The 18,039-nt window shown below is 37.9% G+C and overlaps 1 protein-coding gene across 1 annotated transcript in view; it reads right to left on the reverse strand.

Annotated features, from left to right (window-relative positions):
- The window catches only part of Myoz2 (myozenin 2), a 1,071,004-nt gene extending 1,060,393 nt beyond the window's left edge, over nt 1-10,611 (reverse strand). The window contains exon 1 of the mRNA XM_051165558.1: nt 10,605-10,611. The gene's annotated coding sequence lies outside the window, so the exon portion shown is untranslated. The remainder of the gene's footprint in view (nt 1-10,604) is intronic.
- Between the last annotated feature and the right edge of the window lie 7,428 nt (nt 10,612-18,039).

The following is an 18,039-nucleotide window of genomic DNA, read 5'->3' on the forward strand; positions in this document are numbered from 1 at the left end:
ATAGTAAAATGGCCTTCCTACCAAATGCAGTATGCAAATTCAATGTAATCCTCATCAAAATTGTAACAAAATTCTTTTCAGACCTTGAAAGGACAATTCTCAAATTCAAAGCAAAACAAAACAAAACCAGAGGATAGCCTAAACCATCCTGATCAATAAAAGACTTGTTGGAGGTACCATCATCTCTGATTTAAAGTTGTACTGCAGAGTTGTAATAATAAAAACCACATGACATAAAAACAGACAGAGTGATCAAGTCAACCAAACTGTGGACATAGACATAAATCCACACAATTACGGACATCTGACTTGATTTTTTTTATAAAGAATTTAAAAATGCACACCAGAAAAATAAAAGTATCTTCATGAAATGGTGCTCTTAAAATGGGTATCTGCATGTAGAAGAAGCCAAACATCTGTATTTATCACCCTGCACACAAATCAAATCCAAGTGGATTAAAGACCTCAACATAAAGCCACTGAGCCTGATGGGAGAGAGCATAAATGGGGTGTAGGCTTAAACACATTGACTTAGGAGATGGCTTTTTTGAACAGAAAACTGATGGCACTGGCCCTAAGATCAACAATTAATAAATGAGACCTCATGTAACTAAAAGCTTAAGGCAAAGGATACTATCAATAGGAAAAAGCAACACCTTATAGAATGGGAAAATATTTTTACCATCTATATTTGACAGAGTGTTAATATAACAAATATATAAAGAACTAAAGGCACTAGATATCAAAATACTAAATAATCCAGTTAAAAAGGGCTATAGATAGATATAAAAAATGAATTCTCAATAGACGAGTCTCAAATGGCTGAGAAACACTTAAAGAAATATTCAACATCCTTAGCCAATAGGAAAATACAAATCAAAATGACTACTTTGGGATTCTATATTACACCGGTCAGAATGGCTAAGACCAATAACACAAGTGACAGTTCATGCTGATAGGGATGTGGAGAAATGGAAATACTTCTCCATTGCTTATGGAACTGTAAACATGTAGAGATGCGATGGAAATCAATATGGCAGTTCCTGAGAAAATTAAGAATCCATCTACTTGAAGACCCAGAAATATAATTTTTGAGTATATACACAAAGTATACTCCATCCCTGCCACACGGATACTTGCTCAACTATGTTCATTGTGCTTATTCATAATAGCCAGAAACTTGAAAAAAAAAAAGATGTCCCTCAAATGAAGCATGAATAAAGAGAACGTGGTACATTTACACAGTGGAGTATTATTCAGCTGCTTAAAAAAAATGAGACAATGAACAGCAGTGAGCTGTACCCTGTCTCCTCCATTCTATTTTTGGCTCCTAACTCTGCCTGCATTCCTGGATGCCTTGTGGCACTGCTGCCCCAAGGTACTTTCTTCAAGGTTTCCTTGGTGCACACAAAAAAGCAGTAAACTGTGACCCAATCTCCTTCTCTCCATTTTCTGGCCCACAAATCTGCCTGCATTCCCAGAGGTCTACTGACACCAGGGATAGCCAAATCACTAAAAGGCAGCATGAAAACATAATTATCAAGAGGCTGGGCAATATAACATGGCCGGAGCCCAGATATCTTACTACAACAAGCCCTGGATATCCTAACACAGCTGAAGCATCAGAAAATGACTTTAAATTCAATCTTATGAAGATGATAGAGTGCTTTAAAAAAAAGATATGAATAAATCCCTTAAAGCAATGCAGAAAAACATAATCAAACAGGTGAAGGAAATGAATAAAACTGTTTAAGACTTGAAAATGGAAATAGAAGCAATAAAGACAACACAAAGTAGAGGAATTCTGGAAATGGACCTAGGTAAGAGAACAGAAACTATAAACATAAACCTCACCAAGACAATATAAGAGATGCAAAAGAGTATCTCAGGAGTAGAAGTTAAAATAGAAGAAATTGATGTTTTAGTCAAATCTAAAAAGTTTCTGACATAAATACCCAAGAAATCTGGGATCCTATGAAAAGATCAAACATAATAATAGAAATAGAATTTTGAGAAGATTCCCAGCTCTAAGGCTCAGAAAACATTTTCAACAAATTTATGGAATAAATTTTCCCTAACCTAAGAAAAGAGCTGAATATAAACATATAAGAAGCTACAGAGCACCAAATATTGGGTCAGAAAAGAAATTTCTCCTGCCATATAATAATTAAAACACTAAATGTACATTTAAAAAAAGAATAATAAAAGCTGCAAGGGAAAAAGACCAAGTAACATATAAAGGCAGACCTATTAGAATTACACTAGACTTCTCAACAGAGACATTAATAGCCAGAAGGCCTTGGGAAGATGTCTTGCAGCCTCTAAGAAGTCACAGATGCCATCCAGACCACTATATTGAGAAGAACTTTCAAACACCATAGATGAAGACAACAAGATATACCATGACAAAACCAGATTTTGAAAACCAGATGTTGAAAAAAAGCTTTGATAAAACCCAACACCCCTTCATGATAAAAGACGTAGAGAAATAAGAGATCCTAAGCACATACCTAAATACAATGAAGACAATATACAACAAGTCAATAGCCAACATAAAATTAAGTGGAGAGAAGCTTAAAGCAATTCCACTGAAATCAGAGATAAGACAAAGCTGTCCACTTTCTCCATATCTACTCAGTATAGGACTTGATTTTTTTTTTTAGCTACAGCAATAAGACAACTAAAGTATATCAATGGAATACAAATTAGAAATCAGGAAGTTAAAGCATTGCTCCTTGCAGATGATATGATATTATATATAAGTGACTCAAAAAAAATTCTACCATGGAACTCCCACAGCTGATAAACACCTTCAGCATAGTGGATGGATACAAAATTAACTAAAAAAAATCAATATCCTTCATATATACAAATGGTGAACATACTGAGGAAGAAATTAGGGAAATAATACCCTTCAAAATAGCCACAAATAATAGAATATCTTGGTGTAACTCTAACCAAGACAGTAGAAGACCTGAGTGACAGCACCTTCAAATATTTGAAGAAAAAAATTTAAGATGATATCAAAGATAGAAAGATCTCTCATACTCATGGATTGGTAGGATAAATATAGTAAAAATGGCCATCCTACCAAAAACAATTTGGTTTCAATAAAATTCCCATCAAAATTCCAACACAATTCTTTACAGACCTTGAAAGAACTATACTCAGTTACATATTGAAATATAAAAAACCCAGGATAGCTAAAACAATCTTGTATAATAAAAGAACTTCTGGAGGTATCACTATCCTTGACTCCAAACTGTACTACAGTGCAGTAGTAATAAAAACTGAGAAAGAAAGGGGCCAAAACCCACTTGTTAGCCTCAGTCAATATTAATTTACAGAAAATGCCATAGCCAACATGACTGAAGTTAAATAATCCTATCCAATCTCCTCATTAAGAAATGATGATAGGTTCTTTATGAGTTCGAGGCCAGCCTGGTCTACAAAGAGGGCCCAGGACAGAAAAGGGTCTCAAAAAACCAAAACACAAAAAAACAAAACAAATAATGATGATGGAGCCGGGTATGGTGGCACATGCCTTTAATCCCATCATGCAGGAGTCAGAGGCAGGCAGATCACTGTGAGTTCAAGCCAGCCTGGTCTACAAAGTGAGTCCTGGACAGCCAAGGCTACACAGGTCTCCCCAAGGGTCCCTCAGAGATAATGGGATCCTGTGGATGGAGCAGAAAGACTAAGAGTCAGAGGGGATGGAGGACACCAGAACATGACCCACTGAATCAATTAAGCAGGGAGCAAACAGGCTCACAGAAACTGAAGCAGCTAGCACGGGGCCTGCACGGGGCCTGCACGTGTCTGCAGCACCTCCTCTGCATGTATGTTGTGGCTGTTGACTTGGTGATTTTGTGGGGCCCCTACCCATGGCCTACTCCTGGAACTCTTTCCCTCCAGTTGGATTGTCTTGTCCATCTCTGGCGTGAGAGCTTTTAACCTGTCTCATTGTGGTTTGGTTTGTCCTATTTGGTTGGTATCTCTTGGAAGTCTGCTCTCTTCTGAAGAGGGACAGAGTGAAAGTGATTCTCAGGAGAGGGAAGGAGGTGGGAGGGAAGCTAGGAGGAGTGGATGGAGGAGGTACTGGTCTGTGGTCAGGGTGTACTGTATGAGGGAAGAATCTATTTTCAATAAAAATAAAAAAGAAAATCACTATGATTGAAAACAATTCAGCTGACTGTCTAAATGACTAAATTCATCTTTGCATCAAACTGGTTTATGACAAGGAGAAAAGGCAAAAATATGAGTGTAAAATAGGCACATTTGCCCCATTATATCATTCTTGTTTTGAAGAATTCCTTTTAAATTTTATCATGAGAGAGGAAAGAAAAGTGGTTAGTTAGAAAACCACCTCAAGTATATTTATCTTCTCCTGCGCCACCAACTGCCATATGGAGGAGCCATCCATTTTATATTATTTTTATGTTTACCTCAGTGTATCTGTGTGTGGAGGGGTTCTGACAGAGCCTGGAAGAGGATGCAGTATCCCCAGGAGTTGCAGTTACAGGTAGTTGCGGAAACCCCTGGCATGGGTGCTGGGAACTGAAATAAGCTCCTCTGTAAGAGCAGGAAGTGCCTCTAACCACCTAGCCATCTTTCAAGCACAGAGGGCAATTTTAAACACTCAGTGCATGCTTCCCAGATGTTATCAGTTCTGCCTGAGGTCAAATGGCTGTGAGAGTAATTTGAAGCATCTGCCTGATTTTTGACTATTGTTGCAAAGTTTCTGTTGAGTTTAAAAAGCAGAGACTCACTAACAGTGAAAGATATAAAGCAGTTTACTATAGAAGTTGAGGATGATCGGAATACAAAGAGGCAGGTGGAATTCTGAAGTTAGTAAGTGCAGGGCCTGGGCAGGGGCCATTACTCAAGAAACACTGATGACTTCAGCTTGATGCACCTTTATTGAGCACTGGATGACAGACAGATGTGATGCTCCTTTATTCTCTGTCTTTAAGAGAACAGCACGTGACCAGGGTGGAGTTCACTTGGTTACCACGTGCTTTCTAGTCACTATTGCACCCACAAACAAGGACTGAGGATCGTGTTAAATGGGGCTGGAAAGTTTCTGCTTGGTCTTGGCCTTTCAATGATAAAGTGAGTATAGCAGCAAATAGGATTTAATCATAGTTTGAAAATGGCCCCAGTTTGCTGTGCCTTGTGGTACAGGGATGTCGTCTCTTCTACTGTGGAGTGGAGGTGGGAGGGTGGCAGATTTCAGTCCCTCTGGTCTAGAGAAGTTCATGTTCACCTTGAGGGAGTGCTGTGCTCACTTGTCAGGCTTCAGGTTCCATCCCCAGGATCCTGCAAAGGAACATGTTTTCACTGTATCCTCATTATTGTGAGCTGGAATGACCAGTGAGGATGCTGGGCATCCTGTACTGCAAACAGCCAGACACAAAGAGGCCAGCCAGGGGCACTGAGCAGCATGCTACTCAAGAGGAGCTCTCCTTGAACACAAGTTGTATTAAAATCTCCTGACACATTTACATCCGTTGGGTTTTGTTGACACAATGAAAGTATTGATTTTGTTTGTGCTTGCCGTTCTTCAAAATCCATTTAAAGTCTAATTTCTCTTTCTAGAGACTTTTATGAGTTCATGTGTTGACACACATTGGCATGAGTGCAGAGCCTTATGTATGTCTCTGTGCATAAATATACATTTAAATATGGAGCCAGTGGCACAATTATGGACAAGCACTGACACTTTGTACATATGTATCCATGTGGACATTTTTGGACATGCACTGACCCTTGCAGAGCCCTATGCATGTCTTTATGCATAAACACACTTTTTACATATGGAACCATAAGTGCACTTATGGATGTTCACTGACATTGATTCAGAGCCGTGTGTGTTTGTGTGTTTGTGTGTGTGTGTGTGTGTGTGTTTTGTGTGTTTGTGTGTGTGTGTGTGTGTGTGTGTGTGTGTGTGTGTGTGTGTACATGGAACCAGTGATGATTTTATTCAAAGTGCTGGCCTATTACAGCATTGGATCTTTGAAATTTGTAGTGGTTCAGTGTCTTTAATAAACAGTTAATATCTGTGCTCCTGAGCTAAGTCAAATATCCTAAGCTAGTCAAAATGCATCATTTTTAATACTCAGAATTCCCAAGGTAGAACAGTGATATTTTTCTTATAAAAATTCTGCCTTGGGGGCATCAAGCTTTCTTAGCTTTAAATAAGACAGAATTGATTTTGCTGCTGCAGCCTGGTTTTTCTGTGTGGACCTATGTTAAAATAGGTTTTTTTTTTTTTTTAATTAAATGTCAAATCCAGCTTGGAACTGGAGATGCAGTATGTACTTGATGTTTGAGGAAAACTGTCAGGCTGTCTCTCCATGTCAAATTGCCCGCTGCCTAGCCATAATTAGTTTGGGCCAAGGGCTTACTGTTTGGCTGAACTTCATAGCACAAATGGCTCAACACTGTGTGGCTTGGGGGGAATGAGAGACAATCTATTTGTCTTTGAGAGATTGAAATTTATACCTTTAATTATTGAAGGTTATTTTAGGAACATTTCTTAGAGTTGTAACAATAAATCAGAAATAGCATTTAGAGTAAGGTGTGACAAAGAAGGGTTAAAATCCTGCTTAAGAGCAATTCTTAATGAATCATGAGATCTGTTAATATCATAAAAAGAGAAGAACTTAATTCAGCTTGTCATATATTTTTCTATTATAATTTTTCTTTTTTACGTCTTGAAAATTCCAAACTGGAAAGTAAACTGTTAGCCAAGGTACCTGACCCTGTCTTAACTCTCTAGAACATAACTCTCTCTAAGATGATTTTTTTGTTGTTGTTTTTTGTTTTTTTGTTTTCTATTTTTCCAAGATGTCACAGCCTTCTAATGAATTAGAAGCATGCTACAATTATCCATGTAATTAAAGCCCCTGGCTCTTCATAAAAATCAATAAACGAAAATAAAAAGGATGAGGCAGTTTCTTCATTTAGGAGACCAAAAAAAGAGGAGACATTTGCAGTGTGGGTACAGCTAAGAAAAACAAAGTAAAAGAAGCCACAAAAGAGAACAACTGGCCAAGGGATGGCATGGACGCTCTCCCCTGAGCAAGTACAGTCCAGACAGAACTAGGCACTACTTTTCATGCTAAAGACCTTTATTTATTTTGTTTGTTGTAGGAGAAACACACACCACCTATCTCTTTCCTTTACAATTTGCTTGGTTTATTTTCCCTATCTGTGCTTTCAACTCCTCTGTTTTCTCATTTTTAAATGTAAATAAGGGATTTAAAAATATAGCCTGAGAATGTTTTTGCCTTTACTACAACATTTGTCTGTTGACATGCGATATAATCAATAATGTGTTTATATTTTATTCGTTATCTGCTTTTCAGTTTCTGGCCCTTGCCTCCTCCTCTTCCTTACACTCGATTATTTTATGTTTTCTATTATTTTTTTTTCTTCACCCATGTTGGAACCCATATTGCAAGGTTCTAAAGTAAATTCTTCATTTCATCCTTCTCCAGGAAAATATTAGCATCCAGATTCAGTCATCCTACCTGAGAGTGTGCACTATATTGGCTTGCTCTGGGAGACTCTACTGCACAGTGTTTAATGCAGTTACTGTTGTTTAGGTTCTTGCATACTTCCACTCCTTTCTGTGTTCCCTTCTTCCTTCTGAACAGATCATTTATTTGAGACTACTTTCCTTCTACATTAACTGTGTTCTTAGATTTCGTTTGCAAGTCCTGCTGATGGCATACTGCCAAGTTTTGCTTACTTGAAGAAATATCTTTGTATTTCTGGTGCACATCATTTTTTAAAAAGTCTTTGCTTACCTTGTCTTAACCATACTAAAAGACCAAAATGGAGCTCAGTCTCATTTTATCTTCCACTTTCTTCTCACTCCTGCTGTATCTTCCATACTGAAGATCCCAGTGTGTAGAGAGCCTCCTCTGATAACCCCACCCTGCTCATATCTGAGAGGTAAAGGCCAAGAAAGGCTTGAGAAGGATTTTGGAAAAGTCTGCCAGAGGGAGAGGGACCAAGGCAGAGACTTTCTCAGTGTTGCAGCTTAGCAGGTTACATTCATTGTTCTCAGAGTTGTCTGCTGTGCTGAATCAGCCATCACACTGAAGTCACTCACTTCATTGTAATCATGAACATGTATGGTGGCTTTCAAGATATTCTGTTTGTTTTCACCTTCTGAAACTCGCATTGCTCTGTATCTAGGGTGGATGCATTTTGTTTACTTTGTGTGTCGCTTACCAGGTTGCATCTGAGTATTGGTGACATTCCTGAATTCTGCTATACCCTCTCATTGTTTCTTCAAATTCTGCCTAAGTCCATTTCCTTCACCCAACCATTATCATTTTATTGAGTGGTTATTCTGTTAAACACTCTTTGAGGCCTTAAGAATACATAAGTAATCAAAATGCCCTGAAAGTGCCACTTGCCTTCTATTAGAATAAGTGTATAAAGGGAGCAAAATTTATAGTTTATAGAGTAATGATAAGTTTGGGTTGTCTAATGTGTTCCCTTAATATACATGGGTGTTTTACTTTCCATGATATAAACAGGCTAAAAGCATTCAGGACTACTAAAGTAGCCTTTCAGAGAATACTGGAAGCAGTGCTTTAGGCAGAAGAAAAGAATATGCATAAATATATGAATACAAATTGCTGTGTCTGTTGAGGGTTTCTTATATGTATTATATTTCAGGGCTCTGATCACTTGTAATTTTAAGCAAGGTTAGAGAAACATAAAATATATGTTATGCTGCCACAACAGGCTCTCATTTTGATTCTTAGTGGTCATCTTATTTTTTTAATAAAAATTAACATTTTGTATATATGTGTATCTGTAAAAGGGTGTGTTCACATGCAAGCAGGTGCCTGTGGATGACAGGTAAACAAGAAGTTCCCCTAAATCTTCTTTCTTTCCTCTCCAGGGCAGATGGGTTGGAAGGGAGATATAAACATTTAAGGAACCTCAAATAAAGTAGGCTTGGAAAAGTTGGAGCCTACAGTTGGACACCATCAAAATTTAAACCTTATGGACAGATTGAAATCTCACTGAGTAAAAACAATGCTCAAACAAAAGACCAGTAAGTACCCATGCCAGGTGTCTCAAACCTCCTATGCTCCAGTTCCAGTGGGACCACATCCACTTGTCATCCACCTGTCATCCACAGGCACCTGCTTGCATATGAACACACCCCCTTACAGATACACATGTATACAAAATGTTAATTTTTATTAAAAATTAAGATGACCACTAAGAATTAAAATGAGAGCCTGTTGTGGCAGCATAACATATATTTTGTTTCTCTAACCTTGCTTAAAATTACAAGTGATCAGAGCCCTGAAATATAATACATATAAGAAACCCTCAACAGACACAGCAATTTGTATTCATATATTTATGCATATTCTTTTCTTCTGCCTAAAGCACTGATTCCAGTATTCTCTGAAGGGCTACTTTGGTAGTTCTGAATGCTTTTAGCCTGTTTATATCATGGAAAGTAAAAACCCATGTATATTAAAGGAACACATTAGACAACCCAAACTTATCATTACTTTATAAGCTACAAATTTTGCTCCCTTAGACCTTATTGAATTGGGTCCCTGGGAGTGATTCCCCTGGCATAGTTGGCAGGATTTCAGCAGACCAGCAATTCCACCAAAGTTGCTGCTAGAACCTGAAACAGCAGCAGGAGCCCAGAACCTTGATGACTTTGCTGGAGCAGTTCTCTCTCGGAGCATCTTGAAATTCATTGATGAACAGCCAAACGATACCAAGACCAAAAAAGTTCTGCCTCCTGTTTTGCATATATATATATCCTCCTCTCAGAGTCTGTACTAGGATGTTTTTTAGCTGGCAAAAAACAAACCCCCACAGGAGGTGATTGGACCTCCAAGTGAATAAACATCACCTGCCCTCTCACAAGTCTGTTCCCCATCCTACACTTGGGATCAAAACAAAAACATATCTATATCCACTACACCAAACTTATTTGTTTTTCATTTATTGTTTCTACTTTGGAATTAAATTTAAGAAACTATTTTTCTAATCCAAGTCCATTGCTATTAAAGCTCTGATTTAATATAAATGGCATACCTATTATGCTGAGGATTTTTTAGTTGTTTTTTTGTTTGTTTTGTCTTTGCTTCATTTTTACCGCAATTTTGTGTGATAGATGAGTTCTTTCTTTGCACTTGATTATCAAGTTATCCCAGCACAGCACAGCATGATGAACAGACAATTTTATGGAATGCTTATGTTGATCTTCTCAAATCACTAAGAAATGATCGTCCAATAAGTAGACGTTATTGCAGCTCCTTAAATTTATTTCCTGCTAATCTGCAATGGGCTCCTGCTGCCTTCCCAGCTCCATCACCCTTCCTCCTCTTCCTCCTTTTTATTCACTTTTAGTACGACCATTTGTCTACAAAAGGAGCCCATCTATTCAAATAAGAGTAAAGCATGCAATCTACCATGTCTTTAAATTGTTATGTTTCTAATAAAAGCATTTAAAAGTTAGTGACTTATAAATACCCTTGCCAACTGATTTTCTTATTGGGAAAAAAGTAAAACATATATTAAAGTTTGACTCAAGGGAAGAAAGATTTGTGTTGTTAAATGGTACACAGTTTTAATCTCAACTCAAACTTTTTGCATAAAAAAGAGTATTCTAAGACCACATTTTATTTCTCTTGAACTAAATGATAGCAAGGAGAGAATAAAATGGTATATATTTACACTTGATCATTTATCTTAATTTTTAGGGCTTCTCTGTGCCAGCATAGTTTTCCAGCTTCGTAAAGTGTTATCCCAACTACATAGACCACATATAAAACCACACATCTGAGCTGTTTTCTTAAATGCTACCAATAGCTCTGCCTCATTTACATTGAAGGCCTTGTGCATTTTTTGTTTAACCCAAGTGCAATGGCTTTTCTACAGAGCAAAGGTTATTTTTTCCTGTCTGTCCTTATGATTCTTTTCTTTCCTGTTAGTTTGGTTTCATGGAGATGCACCAGGCCTTGACAAAGGATGTAAATTGTACCCCAAAAGCCAGTAAACAGCTGATTCTCTTTGTTAAGAGAAAAATAAAATCTGTTTAGGTAATATTTATATTCAGACCTATTTTTAGACACCAAACAAAAGGAAACAATAAGCCATCAAAAAACCTAATAAAACTCTCTAAAACTCAGAACAAGAAATAAAGGTTTGTGAAAGCTATTAATTTTCACCAATCTTAGATCAACTATCAATGTTTCATGGTGTCATATATATTTTCTTTCTTTTTTTGGGGGGGGGGTAGATATGCTTTTATTCACAATAAAATTCCTTTCATTTTTTAAATTAATTTATTCTTGTTACATCTCAGTGGTTATCCCATCCCTTGTATCCTCCCATTCTTCCTTCCCTCCCATTTTCCCCTTATTCCCCTCCCTTATACTGTTCCTGAGGGGGATTACCTCCTCCTGCTGTGCATGCTCATAGGGTATCAAGTCTCTTCTTGGTAACTTGCTGTCCTTCCTCTGAGTGCCACCAGGTCTCCCCCTCCAGGGGACATGGTCAAATATGAGGCACCAGAGTACATGTGAAAGTCATATCCCAGGGGCATGTCCCACGAAAGCCTTCACTTACCAGGAAACTGGGACAGAGGGGAGGACATCCTATTGGGACTCTAGATGAGAGAAGCACGGGAGAATAGCAAAGTAGAAGGATCCATAGGGTCCTAGAAACCTACAAGTAGAACATTATGATAGGCAGATTTGGGCCCAGGGGTCCCGCTCAAACTAAGGCACCAGCCAAGGACAATACAGGCGGTAAACTTTAAACCCCTACCCAGATCTAGCCAATGGGCAGAACATTCTCCATAGTTCAGTCGAGAGTGGGGTATGACTTTCATATATTTTCTTTCTTATCTTGCTTGTGCTCTCTGTTACAGCCATTTTTAATCTAAGTACCCCTGCAGCCATTGTGATTTCTCAGCTGTTCTTCCCTCTTACTGAAATCCTCAGCTTCTTTCACCTTTAGGCTATATGTCATATTCTTGAAGAAAGACATCCTCAAACAATAGGGCCATAACTGTACCTCAGTCACTTGTAGGCTGCTTGCCTAGCATGCTGGTGGCCCTGGGTTCCACCCTCAACACTGAAAACAATAAAACAAACCTAGGCCCTACACAGCAGAATGCAAGGGTAGCTGTTTTGTTTTTCATACAGATTTGGAACCTTCTGTCTTATGGTTTATGTCATGTGTCACAATTGCCTGATGATTAGCTTTCCTCCTTCAGTTTATCATTGAATTGATGGATTTCTTTTCTCACAATGACACGTCTAGGTTTAAGCCTGTATTAGGCACAGAACACGGCACTGAGTTAAAACTCACTGTTTTATGTTGCTTTAAAGAAAGTGAATTAAAAAATGCTACCAATATGTGAATGGATTTGCTGTAAGATTCTTATTCTGAAGTTGTGGGTGGTTTGGGTGTAAGAGCACAACTTCCTTGATGAGCAAGAAGATTGCTATTGTTTAGTGCTTATCATGTAGTTGTGCATGTTCATGTAAATCCACAGGATTCAGCCTGTTCCTGTGCAGTTCCCATCACACCCTGCAGCTAATTATCCCCTGGCTAGTACACTTTTTCAGTCTGATTTTTTATTTTCTTTTTGAGATTATAATGGAATTACAATTTTCTCCCTACAACACCTCCTTAGGACACTTCCTTGCTCTCCATCACTCACTCACTCACTCACTCATTCACTCACTCACTCACTCACTCACACACACTTTTTCATTTTTTAGAGTTTATTTATTTCCTTTACATCTCATCCCTTCTCACCTCCCAGTCCCACCTTCCCTCTTTCTCCCCCATCCATTTCCCCTACTCCTCAAGAAAAGAGAGCCCCACTTCCCAACCACCCTAGCTCATCAAATAGTATCAGGACTGAGTGTGTCCTCTTCCCCTGTGGCTTGGTGAGGCAGTCCTGCCAAGGCTAAGTAATTGAAAAGCTGATAAAAGAGTGCATGTCAGAGAGAGCCCCCGCTTCCCTTACTAGGGGACCCACATGAAGCCTGAGATGCTCATTAGCCACATCTTTGGAGGGGGTCTAGGTAGAGTCCATGAAAGGCCCTTGGTTGGTGCTTCAGTCTCAGCAAGCCCCTCTGGGCCCTGGATAATATTACTTGTGTGCACGTTTTCAGAAATGACCATTTGCAACTGGATAACCAGTCAGGGAGGCTCTTACCCAGGAAAGACTATTTCTCCTGCTCTCAGCATTCCTTAGTTGTCTGTAGTTCTTTGTGTAGAGTTGAGAGAATATACTTTTAACTATTTGTAATTCTCTTACTGGGCTTTTCCTTAAAAATTAAATATATTTTTCTTGAAATATTGTGGTATTTCTATGTAAGTAAAATCCAGCTTATATGCTAAACATATTAACTTACCATAAATAAATAGATATAGTTTGGTAAATACCAAAAATTAGCTTCTAATTTGATTTCTATTCTAACTATTAGAGACATTCTTTGCTTTGAAATACGCTTAGATTCTCAGGGAGCCCAAAGACCTAGAATTAGATTATTTCAACATATCATGGTAATTACAACAACTGCATTTTGATAAGGTCTAAGTAAACTGAAATATCCATGAACCCTCAACTCATTAATAATACCAAAAGAATTATTTTCAGAGTGCATAAAGAAAGAAAATAAAATATGTAAATATAATCATGAGTCTCTCATTTAATTTTTTTCCTTGAAATTTATTACTTGGCAAACTTTTTGCATCTCCAAAGTATTTTCTTTATTCAGTAAACATGGATACTCAAATCTGTTGAAGTAATAAGAACAGCACCATGTCTAACTACAGAGCAAGATGTCTAGATCTTATAGCTGGTTTGTCTGAACTCACTCAGCAAAACATTGTGCTACAGACTGGCCCAGTCACTTTAGTCATTTTATGCTTTAGGATGGATATATATAAGAATTGAGGGATGAAGTGATCTTAATAGCACTGGTAGTTTAATCATATTCAGTTATGCAGAGGAGAGACACTGAAATGTGTCTGTGTTTTCAAAAAAAAAAAAAAAAAAAGTAATTGCTGCCAGTCAGTTCATTGCTATGACTTCCCCAATATTACAAAGATGATTTTCCCCCAAGCAGACACATGGGAAATGCTGGCACAGCTGGCTGTTTCCTTTTCCTTTACTAATCTTGAACTTGGACTAACCAGTTTCATTTTGTTTTGAATCCATATGAATACTGAATTTTTTTTTCTGTGAACAGTTTAAGACCATATGTAAGCTATCTTTCTTTAGAGGAGCAATTGTTAAAAATAAAACAGCTACCATGATCTTGTAGAGGCAGTAACTTCATACATAGGAAAAAAGCAGAAGGAGGGTTCTTTTGTATGCATACTGTGTATGTAAGCCTTGGGAAGCCAAGGACTTTCCTCTGCAATAATCTTAACCACAGACTGAAGTAAGTACTGTTTCCCCAGGAACCAAAGCTAATCTGCAGGAACCTCAGAAAAAAAAATGCATGTTGCCAGCCAGCAACCTTGCACATTTACAAGGAGGATGGATAAACATGAGGTCATCTCAAGAAGAGAGCCCCAGTGGAGAAATGGGTGCTGCTGTTTAGTAGCTACAACCATCTTCTGCTGTGTGTTTTCCTTGGCAAAGTGACTATTTCCTCTCTCGGCACAAAAACTTGGCATGAGCTGGGTCTCTTTCACCCTATCATATAAGGAATGACTCAGATGCAGGGACTAGCTCAGACATCCGTTTAAGAAGAAATGGCAAGTTAAGAGTGATGTGCTAGAGTGAATCCATATGGAAGGATGGCACAGCTAATCCAGCACATTTCAAGAAGTTGCAGATGGATGGTTTCAGACAGATGTTTAAAAATTGTCTATTTCTAACTCTCAAATACCATCATGCATTGGGGTGTTTCCACTCACCTACTTAAAAACACAGTTCTGCATTGAAAACTGCTAAGGATGTTATCTACAACTAGGAAGAAAATATATGAAAATCAAGCATGAAATAAACATCATATTAAGAATGTTTGAAAAGGTTTCAAAACTCGATAATAATAAAGCAGTCTAATATAAAAATAAATGAACTACGAACATAAACATCTCAAAAGAGATAAACAGTTATTACCTGGGTGTGTTATATAATCCTCAACCACTTGTAATTAGGGAATTGTAATGTTTTTTAAAAACAAAGTACCACTTTACACTTAATAAAATGTCAAAATGAAATGACTGGCTGTGGTCATGGACATAAAAAGATACCATACGATTCTCATATGGTTCTGGTATAACTACAAGCCTCTACGATTGTTTGGAAAATATCTTAGAAATTCCTTAAGAAATTAGAGGATATACACTCTGTGACTCAGATATGTACTGTTCAAAATTGCCCTAAGATATGAATGCATATAACCAGGAACAGCAACAACAGCTTTATATGTAATAGACCAAAACAAATGGAGAGGAAAGCTGCCCCCACACCCATCAAGCAAGAAGGCGTGGAGTGCTCTTCCATAGGACAGAGACCGATAACAAAGCAGCTGTGTTGAAGCCTTAAACAAAAAGACTGCCTACTAGATAATTCTGTTAACATAAACTACTAGAAAATAAAAAGCCATTCAGTAATAGAAAGCAGATTAATGACTGTTTAGAAAAAGGAAATATTAAAGAGGAAAGCATTAAAAAAAATGACAAAGGATTATGGGGAAAGCTGAGGAACAGACAGACACACACACACACACACACACACACACACACACACACACACACCACTCAAAAATTACACACATATAAAATACATGGGACATTTACACAGGCTGTTAGTTCCTTTTGTATTGGGTCTTACATACCTGCTCTTTATTTTATGCTTGTAGATATGTAAACACTTCATTGTGTTGACATTTAACTATGTCCCCAAACAGTATTGTTAAATAAGCAGATTCTTTGTCAGAAATATAGGTCTATTTGTATTTACATTAACTAGGTACTTTCCTCAGATTCAGGATGGTTTTTATGCAACATCCTTTTAGTGGATATCCTGTGATTATATGTGCTGCACAAACATTATTGTGCGTGTAATGTAAGCATCTACTGGAGCCTGGTCAACCAGTCAGAGGCCATGCATTCTCTCATACCCTTTGCTACATTGGAATTTTAATATCATTCAAGAAAACTCCTCTTTGAGGTCCCAAAGTCCTCATTTGTCACATTTGTCTAATATTGGAAGACGGTCTCCTTTCTAACCCCTGAGCAGTCTGACAGGTATACCATACTTTTATACCCTTATGGGAGACAGCAATTGCTATTTTAACAAGTTCTCAAAGTCCTATTGAAAAGGCAGATCCAGCAACTAGGGGCCCTCAACAAATATGTTACACAGTGCGTGAACTTTCAGGATGAATTCTGTTATGTTCACACTATTATATAGTTAAGAAAATGTAGTACCATTGTCTGCATTGTGGGCATAATATTTCTCAGTATTGAAGAGCAAAGTACAAAACCTACTGGTTCTGCAGGTACTTTCTACTGCTACATTCTCATAGAGTATATTCATTTTTTTCTTTTCTTTTTTCCTTTTTTTGCATTTTTACTCATCACCCACAGATACAATGAGTCATCTAAATCTGGAATAAAATCAAGTGACTGTTTACATCTCTATTGTTTATTGTTCATCTAAACCCCACTTCACTTGTTCTCGTGCTAAAATGGCCACAAGAAGATAACCGTACCTTTTTTCATTTACTATAAGTTTTCTTTTGGTATCATATAGTAATATGTTACTTAAGGTTGCCAGAGCTCAAAAGGATGTCTTTAATCTTGCTCTTCTTTCTCTAGCATTCTGTACTACCCTAACCTCAGGAGCAGTGGGGTCAACCAATCTTTTCTGAATTGACTAAAACCATGGTCCAAAATTTACCTCTTGTCTTTGTAAGTTAATTAAATCTTTGCTACAGTGATGGAAATTTGACTAGTTGCATTTATTAAGATTTCACATGCCTTTAGACCAGAACATGGAAACAGCCTAAGTGTCCCGCAGTAGAAGAGTGGATAAAGAAACTGTGGTACATATACACTATGGAATACTACTCAGCTATTAAAAACAAGGAATTCCCGAAATTTGTGGATAAATGGATTGAGCTAGAAATGATCATAATGAGTGAGTTAACCCAGAAGCAGAAAGAATCAAATGGTATATACTCACTTATATCTGCATACTAGCCCAAGGGGCATGTCCCACGAAAGCCTTCACTTACCAGGAAACTGGGACAGAGGGGAAGGCATCCTATTGGGACTCTAAATGAGAGACGCATGGGAGAACAGCAAAATAAAAGGATCCAGAGGGTCCTAGAAATCTACAAGTAGAACAATATGATAGGCAGATTTGGGCCCAGGGGTCCCACTCAAACTAAGGCACCAGCCAAGGACAATACAGAAGGTAAACTTTAAACCCCTTCCCAGATCTAGCCAATGGTCAGAATATTCTCCACAGTTGAGTGGAGAGTGTGATACGACTTTCTCACGTACTCTGGTGCCTCACATTTGACCATGTCCCCTGGAGGGGGAGACCTGGTGGCACTCAGAGGAAGGACAGCAAGTAGCCAAGAAGAGACTTGATACCCTATGAGAATATATAGGGGGACGTAATCTCCCTCAAGAACAGTCATAGGGGAGGGGAAGAATAGGAAAATGGGGGGGGGGGAGGCAGGAATGGGAGGATACAAGGGATGGGATAAACATTGAGATGTAACAAGAATAAATTAATTAAAAAAAAAAAAGAAAAACAAAACAAAACAAAAAAAAAGATTTCACATGCCAATGGAGGTTTTTTTTATTATATTTTAGTATTACCCAAATCAAATCAAATAAAATATTCGTACCTGACACTGTCATATATGATATGCTGTTTGCTTGATTGGCTATCAGTACAAATGTGCAATATGTATTACATTCTACCCTCAAATGTCCATACTTATATGAATGTTCTAATAGAAATAGGAGCAAAGGCACTTA

The sequence above is a fragment of the Acomys russatus genome, chromosome 23 (genome assembly GCF_903995435.1).
Source record: "Acomys russatus chromosome 23, mAcoRus1.1, whole genome shotgun sequence".
Classification (NCBI taxonomy): Eukaryota; Metazoa; Chordata; class Mammalia; order Rodentia; family Muridae; genus Acomys; species Acomys russatus.